The following is a 14,057-nucleotide window of genomic DNA, read 5'->3' as shown; positions in this document are numbered from 1 at the left end:
GTATCTCTCAGGTTTTCCTCCTTGGCTAATTTTTTAGATGATACCATGCAGAGAAATCACTTAAGTTATAGCTAGATTAATGAGTGAAAAGGCAGAGTCAATTACAAAAATGTGTAATAGAAATCAAGAGACCTAAGTAGCTGCTAGGAACTTGAAGCCTGATTCTATCATCACTTAGTAGGTGGGATTCAGATAGCAATCGCTGGAACATAGCAAGATTTCAGAAAGTCTCAGAATTTATGAGACTCTCCACTTATGCATAATTGAAAGGTTGGGAAAGTTAGCCTGGATTCCAAAATCTGTGATAGTAATCATGCAAAACTCAGTGAGTTTGGAACTGGTGAGTGACACAGTTTCTTCGTTTAAATTAACATTTCATAATTATTTATCATCTCAAAAATGTATTGCAACATGAAGATTGTGTTATATGGATTTACACCTATTTGCATAGATGGTTCTTGGCCTTCAGCCTTTGGTATAATAACACAGAAGGTGTGAATTCATTCATCACATTCACTTGCATTTTATTTTTTTTTAATTGGACATGCCATCAAAAGCTGTGGTGAAGACCCCAAGATTAACAGATCATGCTTTGTCATGTTAGCACTCAAGCAAGTTATCACTCAAGCAGGAGCATTGTGAATAAGCCGTAACATAAAGTACATGCTCTGAAAGGCCTCTGAACAGTACATTGCAATAACACAGCACAAATGTCACTGATATAAATAAAGTATGGAAACTAAATAAACTCTCATGCTTCAGGGCATAGATCAACAAAGGCTTTACACTCCGACTAAAAGTTAAAAGGATTAAATCTTGTTATTCACTGCATGTGCATTGCCTAGCACAATGGGATCACCGGGTTCTTACTGAAGTACTATGCTGCTGTAATAATGAACACCATAAAAACAAATAATGGTAACTGCAACAGTTATTTTTAACGAGGGTAGAAAGAAACCTTTCCCTACATGTGGAGAGACTCACATGATGATTTCTTGCACTATCTTCTGAAATATTAGCCATTACAAAATGCCTCCAGCAGCACCCTCAGTTTCAATTTCTCAACTGTCTACACAAGCTATGTTTACATTACCAAGGTTTGATGGGGGTGTGTTTATTAAGCCATTAGTGTTGGGGATGCAATAACCTCATTATACGCATTTCAGGAGCTTCGTTTTGAACTAGCTCTGGTTTTGTCCAGTAAATTTCAGTCCATTTTCACTTGCTGCGTGTTAGGTATAATGCCAAAGAGCACCCATGTTGCCCCCAAAAATACTGATTTCCTGGTACAAGACCATTCCATGACACACTCCAAGAAGCAGTTGGAGGGATTAACTGGATGATTACCTTCAGAAGTGTGTTCCTGACCTGAAGTAAATTGCTGTGATAGACACACTAGTCTTGGCCTCAGAGCACATGCCAAAGTATGACAGAAGTGCTCCATCTGGAATACCCAAAGGAAAGCCCTAACAAGCCCCAGATGTCACAAAGCCTTTCGGTGCACCCTTTGAAGCCACCAGGAAAACTTGCACCCCTGTGCCTCTTGACATGGAGCAACCTGAAATGCAACACAGCTGTGACCATGTCCTGGAGTGCTGGACATCTCTTCAAAAGCTGTGTGGCAGAGGCAGCACACAATGCTCCCTCATTTGTTACTGTCTCCACATTGTTACACTAGCAAGAAAATTCCCTTAAGAGGAAAGCTTCTCCATACTGCACAGAAGTCCCATATAAATCTCTCACTAGTAAGGACTAAGTACCGAAGATGTTGGTCTCTCACTGACAAAGGGGAAAAGGCCCATGAAGACAATCACATCTTTCCCTTTCTTCCCATTACTTCTCAGGCTTTCTCAAACCTTGTGCTGCCCTGACTGAAGGTCTCTTTTCTGGTATTGGAGGCTGAGTGCCAAGACCAAGTTTGCCAGACAAGCCAAATCTATCTAGCAGCAAGGCACACCAGAGTTCAGGATAACATCAATACAACTTGATGCTAACCCCAAACATGTGCATATAACCTAAGCTATCGACTCTCTTGCCAGCTTCTGTAAGTAGCTATGTCCAGTCCGTGCTCAGACATGTTAGGCTGCCGAGGTCAGCCTGGGCAGACATGCTCTTTCTGAACACACAATGGATTCATTATGCAAGAAAACAAAAACACATAGGCAGAAATTAGTCTAGTGGGAATGGGTTTAACTTAGGAGGATACCACACATCATACTACTGTCAAAGTTTCAGCCCATCTGTATCTGCCTACATTTTTACTGGTATCTTTAGGTTTGAAATTCTGAGAAAGATTGAAAAGCTATGGACACCTTGGGGTGACCTTCCAAGCATTTGCCGTGGTGACAGAGAACCGCCTCAGACAGAACAGGTTATGCAAGCATAACTGCTTTTTAGCTGCATTCGTAGTATGTCACTGCTAGTAGTATAGTATTTCCCTCCAGCTATGGTTGCTTAAAAGACCTTTTCAAGTCCCCTCATATTGCCTGGCTTTTGTGTAGTCTTCAACTCAGAGATGAAGCTGACTCCTTGATAAATGCTCTTTTTCTAGGGAGGCAGAGACTCATGTGTCTGCTGTCTTACCTGACTTCTGGACACCTGATGGTTACTGAGTCTTGGTAATGCTCTTCTTTAGGATCTTACTATGAAGGTTTACACACCAGAGGAGAGAAAAATTGTTATAGACACATTATATATTTTGTTCTTTCTGGGGATAAAATCTGTATGTGGACTACATGTCATCTGCTGACTTTGTGCCTGGGAAAAAAAGCTTTATATGCAAAATTTCCAAAAACTATCATACAAATGCACACATGCATGTATTAACAACATTAACAACATATTAACAACTACTACCAATAGTTTGTTCTGTGCTCCTGGATCCTGTGAACTCTCTTAATGCTGGACTGGGCTTATGAACTCCTTCCAAAACAAAATTATTAAAGCCCTCAGCCACATGCCAGTGAGATGAAGGGAATTGTCAGGACGATGATGTGTGCTGGCTTAGAAGTCAAGCCAAAAAGGGCCTTCTTTGTAGCAACTAAGGAGTCTGAGTCGCTGGGACAGTAGTTAAGATCACCTTGTCCTATATGATCTGCCAGGTATGTATACAAAATAGTCTTTAGAGGATTGAGGCCCGGGTAGAACTTTTCTTGTCCCTCTTCCTCTTTCTTTTACTGTGAAGTACAGGTAGACAATAGTGTGAATTAGGTAGTCTTGTATTTAGGTACATTGAGGAACGATGTGATACCAGATACAGCAAACAAACAGAGTTGTGGTGGGCCCTAGAAGGGTGGGTTATAAAGACTTGTAACCTTAATGTCTATCTGAGAGCCAATGTCAGCATAACTGGAGTAGTTTGGTGAACTCTGTGTTGGGTCGCCATCATGGGTTACTTCTAAAGTGATGGAGCTGCATAGCTATGAACAGAAGACCTACGGTCTGAACCAACATTTTGGCTTCTAAGTGTATTATATTCAGCAGCCATTAAGAAATAGTCTTTTAAAATGCAGGAAACACTGCTATTTCTTGGAATAAGTGGATTATTTGGAAATTTAACTGCATATGTAAATTGGGTTATACACTGTAGTTAATTTTACCTCCATATTGTTCATCAAAGGATAAAGCACAAGAAACCAGAACAGTGACTCAGTTGACGAAAAACGCTTTTGCTGTGTGAGATTATATTGCTACCAGTTGCTCTGTGGGTAATGAGTTCAACAGACATGTGCTCTCACTTAAGTGTTTTGCTGAATTGGGGCCAGAGTGCTTATAACTCAGTAAAAGTCACCCATCGTCATTTGAGTCTTACTACTGTCCATCACTATTTTCACATTAGCTCAGCCCTTCTAAAAACATTACCTATGTGCACATCATGGAACAAAGAATTTATGAAATTTGAACCAGCACAAGAAGAAAAAAATATATATTAGAGCAGCTCAGTCAACAGAGACATCAAAACAAGATTATTTTTCCAGCTATCCCTGCTATCTTAAGTACTTGAAGAAAACACACAACCCCTGTCCCATTGAAGAAATCTTGGATTTAAATTAAGAATGTGTTTAGTTTTTCTTCATAGTAAGTAATGTTTCTGCATATTTTTCTTTATAGAGATGTGTAATATCTCTATTTATTATACTATGCTATATTCACTCTTTACTATATGTGTATGTATGCATACACAGGTATACACACATATATATATGCACACACAAGATTTGAGTATCAGCAGACACAGTTTTGAAACTAAAGGATTTGCACAAAGGTCAGTCCAGCCCTTTTTGTTCACCAGTATTTTCACAGTGTACTTTCAGACCCTTTGATCTCAGGGTCTTGGCTCTAAAATGAATATATGACCAAGTTAGGAGCAGTGAGCAGAAGCATGTGTTAAACAAAGAGGGGTGGACACAAAAGGGCATTGCTCAGGTTTGGGACGTTTGTTTGCATGACTACTTGTAGACCAAGGTGAAAAGTGCAACTGGCTTCTTGGACTGAACAGAGTGTGTAAACAAGCATAAAAGAGAGATTAACTCTCATCATTGAGAAATATTTGTGCTCTTGAAATCAATAGGTGATTTGTGACAACAAGAAAAGGACAAATATTGAGACAAAAGGCTCCAGCCTGTGGTTTGCATTCAATCAGCTCTTAATATCAGGTAAACTTGTTACAGATACATGAATTACTCATGTGCTAGCCTGTGATTTCACTAAGGTAGGAAGAAGTGCTGATGTAGATAGAGTAAATATAAGCAGTAGACAGTCTTGTAACTGATCCCTCTGTAATCCCTATCAATTGATGACAAATTGCCATTTACAGAATGCTTTGTGCAAATGTGAGCCCTTAAGATAACAGAAACCCACTGAGGCAGGGAGCTGCAGCAAACCTGCCATATTCCCACTAACTAACCAGTCTAAACAAACAAATAAATATAAAGCAAAACATTTTGCAAATGTCAGGAACTTTTCTATTTTTCCCTGAAATATGTCTGCTATGACCTATGTTAAACTAAAGTTTCTGCATCTTTCTCTAAAGGAATTGTTTGCTGCAATAGTAATACGTTTATTGGTCTAAACAAAATACATGAAAGTTTATGTTTACAGAGGATTTCTCCTTTTAAAGTTCTGATTTTACCTCACAATGCAGAGGGTCCCTAAAATCAAGTCAATGCAGGGCTGCAGTAGGAGCTGTCTGGAGAGGGGTCCTGTCACTCGTGAAAGTAACAAGAGTCTATCAAATGTCAAGGTTTCTATTAGAGATAGTGAATTTTATTAACTAGCAAGTTTTAAAAGTTTTACCCCTACATATAAATCTTGCTTTAAATATACCACCATGGCTAAAATGCTGCTGCTATGTGTAAGTGAGTCCATAAGGCTTTGAACATGCACCTGTCATACTTTGGATTCAGTCTATATCCGGATTCTTTTATTTTGAGAGTCTGAAATGGTAAAATCACTAAAATGCTGTCTCAAAGCTCAGAACTCTGGGTCTTCCAGAAATCCCATTGAGGTCTTCCAGAAACTTACCCCAAAGCACTGGAAAAATAAGTAGAGGAGGAACAAAAAGCATGACAGTTTAATGATGTATGTATAGCAACTAAGGCTGTTGCCTGAGTAATATGATGTGTGTGAGAAGTTCCTTGCAGTTTAACAGTGAGTAAAATGCATAGTACACACATATGAACTCAAGGGTTCCAGCATGTTCGGGAAAATAGATTGTGTGGGTTTTAGGACAGGTTCCTGAAATATTACTAGTTTATAAAAATCCTATAACCTTGTTGGTTTTAAACAAATATTAGTGTTGTTTTGTGTCAAAAAAAAAGGTCAAGGTGTTTCTTTCCCTTCTACTCAAGACCTAGATTACATTCAACTTAATCAAAACCAGATTGTAGCCTGAACTGTATATACATAGGTGAGTAGGGAGGGTTAGAGCATATTTTTATTTCTTCACATTGGCTACTTATACCATGGACAGAATGAGAAAGAGGAATTCAGGTTTAACGAAGCTGCTTAGGAACAGGGCTCAAACAAATTTAGACTTTGTATATCACAGCTGCTGGTACATGTCATAGGTTACACATATGCTCTTAATGTGTCAGGTCCATCCTCTGGACATGATACTAGAAGTCTCTGTAAGTCATGCCTATCTACCTACTACTTCTGACGTTAAAACAGGTGGCTGAGCCTACACACTATATTGGGAAAAAGCTCCTGGCTGGAATCTTAGAATCATAGAACGGTTTGGGTTGGAAGAGACCTTTAAAGGTCCCTGCAGTGAGCAGGAACATCTTCAACTAGATCAGCTTGCTCAGAGCTGCATACAACCTCTCCTTGAGTGTTTCCAGGGATGGGGCATCTACCACCTCTCTGGAAAACCTGTTCCGGAGTTTCACCACCCCCAGTGTAAAAAATTACTTCTGTATACCTAGTCTTAATTCACCCTCCCTTAGTTTAAAACCATTACTCCTTGTCCTATTGCTACAGACCCTACTAAAAAGTGTGTTCCCATCTTTCTTACAGGCCCTCTTTAAGTACTGAAAGGCCACAATAAGGTGTCCCCAGAGCCTTCTCTTCTCCAGACTGCACAACCCCACTCTCTCAGCCTGTCCTCATAGGGGAGGTGCTCCAACCCCTCAACATCTCCATGGCCCTCCTCTGGACCCAATCCAACAGGTCCATGTCTTTCTTGTACTAAATGAGCATGTTACTAGGCAAAGGCCATGTGAAGGAGCGTGTAATGAAGTACCAGTATTCAAATCCATGTCTTGATTTTGTTTTATTTACTGGTATTTATGTAGCCACAAGTTCCAAGTTAGACCTGTTTAGTGTAGCCCTCACATGATATCCATAGCTTGTGCATTTCCAAGCTTGAAATGCAGTTGGCCAGCCCCTCAGGGTATGCTGTGTACGAGATAGACCTAACTGGCCAATCTCTCATCCATCGACTTGGTGGCAAATGACTCACAGGGCTCTGGAGAACAGAAGCTGCAGTTCTTCATTACACCTGGTGAGAATCTGGTGAAACCAGTCTAGCTCAGCACAGCACTCCATGGTACAGCCCTGATCAAGTGTAGGTGTCTAATTCAAAGTAAGCTGAAAGTCTTCCTAAGTTAAATTTAGATGTTCAAAGTCCTGATTCTCAATTACACTGCACTTATCGGGGGATATTCCTTTTCTGAGTGGAACACTTGGCTGATTCCTACAACCTGAAAAATATATGTACCACGGCCACATGAACAGCTGCTAGGGAGTAACTCATGCAGTGGGACATGGGAGAATTAAGAGGTTAATGTGGGGTTAATCACTGCTTCTCTGGAGAGGTGAAAACCCAAAGGCAAAGACCTACTGTTTTCTAGTCTGCTCCTGGAGAAGAGAAGCAGTGCACTGTCCTATACATGAAGGTAGGGGCAAAAATATAAATGACCCTTTCTCTAAATAATTTGGGGAACTCCGTGTAAATGTCTTCCTGGCAATCATTTCCTTCCATTTTTCTCCAGCCTTTTGGACTGATTTGAACCAATAGATATGCTATAAGTAAAGATGTGTTTTTGTGTCATCCAAAAGAAATAAACAGCTCCTGGATCCCTGGATAAGTTCCAGGTCTGTTTAAGGGGTTTTGTATTTCATTTTCAAACTGGGGACTTAAAGTCAAGCTGATGCAAGCCCATGCAGCCCAACTATATGAGAATTCAAAGACAGCATTGTTAAGATTAATAAAAGAGAATTTTCTCCTCCTTGTCTCTTATTAAAAGGAATCAAGGTATCAGTATGTTTTTCTTCAGACTTCTAAGATACAGTCTGTCTTTTTCATTCTGGTTTACTGCCAGAGTAACCGTATTAGGTGCTTTGCTACCAGCGTAATACAAAGTGGTAGATTTGTTGAAATGAAAATATATTTTGAAATTTGTTGAAATGAAAATGTATTTGGTTTTATAGAATAATTGTTTTTCCATTATTCTGTTTTGCTAAAGCAAGTCCAAGGATGATAACAATGATCTTGCCGCCTTTCTTTTTGAAGGGGAAACAATTATAGCACCTCTTTAAGGATACTCCTACCCCGATCATCAAACTGTAGACAATACGAATGGGATAGGCAGAAAGATAGGAATACTCTTTAGTCTTCTAATTGAAGTTGGGTTCCTTGGTGGCACAAGTCTAAAAATGATATGATTAGAAGACGGCAAACAAAAAAGAGCTTGCTTCTATGAAATACAGACTAGGATGCTCTTCCAGCGCAGTAGAATTTGAATTATTTTGCCTCTGTTAAAAACACACTGACACTGATACTACAATCAGCTTGTATTTCTTACCTTGAAGAGACTTTTCTATCTCAGAGCATGCCTGTACCAGAAAATCTCTCTGTCTTGCTAGAGCAAAGCAATCATAAGCTGTAATGAAGGCAAAGCAGAAGAGAGTTGAGATGGACAAATGCTAGAGGTGAAGCAGTTATATTTACAGGTTATTTGAAGACAGCAAGAGGGCCAAAAATGCATAGGTCATTTTGGAGAAGTCAGCTTGTGGGCTGAGATGTTGTTCAACTGAAGGAGATGAGGAGAGGATTAATGCTAGCCCAAGACTGGGGGCCAAATGAGTAAAAAGCACAAAAGTTTGGAAAGAACATCTATGAGGAATCTGTCATCATCTAGTCCACACAAAACTTTTCTGTATATATGTATTAACAGTGCTTTTAAGTAATGTATAAAAATGCAGTTCGGAAAAATACTTTCACAAAAGCTTACAATCTAAATCAATAAAATAAAGAAGGTAAGGGAAGATTGTCTTAATATTTTGGATAAAACAAGAAACACCGGGGATTTTGTGGCTTTTCCAGTCACAAAGGAAATAATCTGCTACACTTAGTAAACGATGCTAGGATTTCTGAGTCTTGGGCCCATGTAAAAGTAAATAATACTAATACTAATGAATGTGTTCAAAAGACACATAGATGTGGTGCTTAGGGCCATGCTTTAGTGGTGGGTTTGATAGTGTTATGATGGTGGGACCTGATGATCTTAAAGGTCTTTTCCAACAAAAATGATTCTATGATTCTATGATTCTGTGATTCTATGAAATGTTATGTAACAACACAGCTTTATTTCCATCAGTAGACATAAAGAATTTTATGAACAGATTTAATATAATTCCTGTTCCACAATTAAGATTAATAAGGTAGAGATGATCAAATCTAACGTCACCCAGAAGATCAAAAACAGAGATGAGACCAGAAACAAATGGTGGTAGTCAGTTCAAAAACAAGGATACTAACTATTAGATCACCATGGACACTTACCACCATTTGAAATGCCCTATGTATTGCTGTCTCAAGAATTACCTTCTTTCGAATCTGTACGTATTCCTATTTACACATTTAAATTACTACTACTGTTACTACTATTGATATTAACAAAGTACTATGAAAAACAAGTTCTATGAAAGTTATTAAGAAAACATGAAAGACACATTTCTGATAATGATGACATTATAAAAAAACCCCACTCATCTAAATTCGCAAGTTTGCTGTTTTAACCACATGGATCATTTTGTTCTTCAAGTTTCCATGAAAAAAACTGGACTCAAAGGTTAATATTTTTCTGAGAACATTCAGGCTTTCAGGCAGATGTATAGCAGCTTCAAACCTTTTTTTTTTTTTTTTTTAATTTAAAGATAATATATTTCCATAAATTCCTCAAATGTTATTAAATGTTTACTAAAAACCTCCACACATGAAGTTTTCACAACTTGTTTGCATGTGTGATATTTTACATTTTGCAACTGTAATATGTTGACTTACATTTAGTTTGGAATCTATTATGACCCTGAGATCATTTCCTTTAGATTTATTCTCTGGGTAAAAAATACTATATTTAAGCACATTATTATTGTAATGACGTAGTTTTTGCATTTTCTGTATTGGATTGCATATTCTTCAATACAGATTACTTGCCATTGCAAAAACAGAAGAACATATCTATCTTTCTTTAAACAGGCTTTAACAAATCTCTTTTCATTTCTCTCTTATATGTGACAATATCCTTGCCTTATCTTTTATATTATTTATTTACCTTTCTTTCTTAACTCTGACAGCAAAACCAGTCTTGTCATGTAAAGCTTTATAACCTCTTTAAACTCAATTCAGAGCTTTTAGGTTCTCATGGGCCAGCAGCAATCAGCCCAACAGTGTATGTTTGCATTATGAGTACTGTAGGTCAATGCTTGGTTTAAAAAAAAAAAGAGGAAAAAAGGAAAAAAAGTTCCCATTGGAATGTTGAACAAATAATCTTGAAAATGTTTCATTTTTAAGACTTGTAAAGGGCTTTTCTTTATCAAAACAAAATCTGGGACCTAATTTGACCTGACAGAGTCCCTTTAGTGCATGAAAATTATATGCAATAACCAATTTTGACACCATATTTAGAACTATGGTGTCACTCGTTTGTATGTCCTTCACCTTGGTGTTAAGTCTAAGTACTGCAAACAAAGAAGATATTTTTCTAGTACACATGAGGAGTTAATGTTAATATATTTACAAGCAAATTTGGAAAGGATGAAAACAAGAAAGGTTCTTGCTGACTTAAAAAAGTAACTACTATTTTCTTAAAATAGATATAGATGAGTTCACTTTGGATGCAGTTCCTTGTAGAAAATGTATTCTAGTGACATAGCAGCTGTACTTTATGATAGGATTGAAATTATTTTTGAAAACCCACTAGAGAAAAAATACCTTAGAGTCTCTTTTTAGAAAAGAATCCTATGTCAGGACATCATTTAAGTGTATTGTTAACTGGTTTCCTGAACAGAGATGGACTGACAGTATACTTAAGTGTATTTTCTATACACCATAAGTCTGGGTGATTTTTGAGACACACTTGTGGGGAATGACTGTTTTGGAATGTCCTATTCTGTCTCCCTTTGGATCAGGAATTTGGCCTGTCCAGTGTCTTAATAGAAGAGTGGATGAGCCAGAAAATAGTATTGCCATGAGCTCCCCCTTTATGGACAGCAGAAAAGGACTGGAGAGGGAGTTTTCCAAAATGCGGACAAGTCCAGCTTGGCCAAAGGGTTGTAAGATAAAAGATTATGTAAGACAAGAGATAGGCAGATCTCTCAGTCTCTAGAAAGTTTGATGCATCTGTTCCAAGTTTAGTTTTTCCTGTTTGAATGACTAGACTCACAAAAGAAGCAGGAGGGATTCATAAAAATTAAACATAAAGTCTTAGTATCTTATTAAAGCACTTACTAACGTCACTGTTCTGATTAGTCCTCTTTTTCTGTCATCCCCTCAGGTGCTAAAATTATCCTCTGGGAATACTTCCCTGCTACTACCAACCATGTCTCATACTACCCATGATCCTCTGTAGAGAGCACAATGTTGCGCTGGACCCAAGGGTTGCCCTACATGACAAAATGGGAGTGTTAAGCACATAAGAACAGCAGTCATAAAATTCAGCCTGTTGAACACAAGATCGTCTAGCTCAGGAAGTGGGAGAGAAGGTTATGACTGTCATCTGTAAGTCACAGACATAAAATATGTCTTGGGTTCTGACAGATTAGCAAGCTCTGTCTCACAAAACAATTCTGGGAGAAGTGGTGCCTAGATTTCACCTAGCTGTCAAAGAATGATGTCTGCATTTATTTTGCCTGGGCAGACTGAATGTATATTTGCCTCCTCGCAGCACTGTACCATCCAGGTTAGAGGCTATGTGGGGAAGGAATTTTTCTTTTCTTGTTTTGGTGCTTTAATTTTGTATAAAAACTCTGGATTCAGGTCTCTCGTCTGCTAAAATATTGCACTGTTATGAGCTACACATTACTATGAGATGTGGCAGTTATGTAGTTCCATCTCCTAAGGACTAAATGAATTTTTGCTTGGCCAAAGAAAGAAACTATATCCATACTAGTGAATAAGTCCTTCCAGAAGGACCTGGTTTGGCCTTGAGGCATGGCACAGCGTGATTTGTGTCCACACAACTAAACTCTCTGACTCAAAAGCAGAATGGTTGGATCCATACTGCCTACCTGGTAATATTCCTGTACAGCACTGTGGCATTGTCAAAGAAAGTGCTAGAAAGGACCCAGACCAAAACCAGATTTAATCCTGTAGTGAATCATAGGACTAACTAGTAAAAAGCAGGAAAAAAAATTATTTTGTGCAAGAGAATACTTGAACTATAAATCTCCAAATAGCGTAAGCATCAATTAAGTGTTTTTTAGGACTTAAACCCATCTGGGCATGCCTACAAGCATACATATAAATAACAAGATAATCAGGGAATTTAACGCTGTAAGCTTAGAACATGGATAACACTGAGGGGTAGGCAACATATAAGTGGCACTTTAGAGCTTTCATAAATTTTGTTATAAGTTTCTAGCTACTTTGATTATAGTAAAAGCATCCAAAAATGTCCCAGTTATAACAAGTATGATGATACTAGCCTGAATTTGCAGAGAGGCTGTAACCATATTTCTGTAGTGAGATTTCCCCTTTCATTTACAAAAAAAAAAAAAAAAAAAACAGCATAAGTACATTTGATGAAATTCGAAATGTCATATTATTCTTTAAATATATCATTTTAAAAATCTGGACAGTTCGTTCTAAATTATTTTGAATTTTTAGACAGACCTTCAATAACCCAAGTTTGGACTCAGATGGGGTACAGTATTTTCACATTCTTGAAAAGCTCTTGAAAAGTATGTCAGGATTCAAATGTTGATTAAATGCAGAGCATTTTTGTCGATGTCTGTAGAAAAGGACCATCGTGCTGCTGAGCCAGATTTCACTGTAAAACATGTCCCACCTACATCTGTTATAATTTTCTTCATTGTAGTGAAGGAAGGGGAAATAGATGCCTTCTTCTTAACTATATTGACAATTTTACACATATTGAGTTATACGCTACTTTTTGAAGAGTCATGTTGATTTAGATGAAGCAGAACCATTTGAGAAGGTACTACTCACTGTCATAGTGAGTACTGCAGTCTGGTCCTCAAGAATTATTCTGAATAAAATCCTGCCATTTGTTCCAACCAAAACTGCCAACATTTAAGAACTGTTTTATGGACTATCAATAAAATATGAAACATTCCTGAGTCCTCTGTATAAAAAATGACTCATAATTATCTTGAAAAATTCCTGTACCTGATGTCATTTCAGTTCCATGAAAAAATGTCAGGATAAATAAGTAATTTTCATAGCTATTCACACCATAGTTAAATATCCATGTTAGCTGTGGCTTCAGTCATGAAATTTCTTAACAAAACCTTTCCATCAGAGCTTGTTTCATGAAATTCCATAACTCCTAAGTAAATCAAGTCTCTAGATCACAAACCCCAGTTCTAATGGGAAACATTAATCTGCCTGACATTTTCTGGATCAGCAACATGGAAACAGGGGTGTGCTACAAAGGAAAAATTTTGGAGTGTTGCCCAGGAATGCAGTGATGGTGTCAGGTAAGCCAAAGCTCTCTTAAAGTTGAGCCTTGCAAGGGACATCAAAATCAGCAAGAACTTCTAATGTTATTTTAGTAGTAAAAAGCTGAACAAAGAAAATATGGAACTGTAGCTGAATGGGGCAGGTGGCTTAGTGACAGCAGACACGAGTAACACTGAGGTACTCAACACCTTCTTTGCCTCAGTCTTCACCAAGAGGGTCTCCCAGGCTTCCATGATTACAGAAAGTGCTCAGTGCTCAGAGGTACAAGCAGAGGATGAGGATCAAGTCAGGGACTGTGTGAAAGAACTTAATCCATGTGAGTCCTTGAGACCACATATGTTGTGTCTGAAAGTGACAGCCAATGTCACAGCAAGACCACTCTCTACCGTCTCTGAAAGATCACAGAGATAAGGAGAGGAGCCCAAAGACTAAGAGAAAGTAAATGCTGTACATAAAGACAAGCCCAAAAGGATGATCCATGCATCTACAAACTGGTGAGCCTCATTTTGGTCCCTAGGAAAATCACTGAGCTTCCTCTTGGAAGCCATTTCTGGGCATGTAAAGGAGAAGGTGGTGATCGGGAACAATCAGCACAGGTTTACCAAAAATATCTCATGCCTGACAATCTGAT

The sequence above is a fragment of the Leptosomus discolor genome, chromosome 2 (assembly GCF_034619465.1).
Source record: "Leptosomus discolor isolate bLepDis1 chromosome 2, bLepDis1.hap2, whole genome shotgun sequence".
NCBI classification, from domain to species: Eukaryota; Metazoa; Chordata; class Aves; order Leptosomiformes; family Leptosomidae; genus Leptosomus; species Leptosomus discolor.
Note: the sequence above shows the minus strand (reverse complement) of the source record.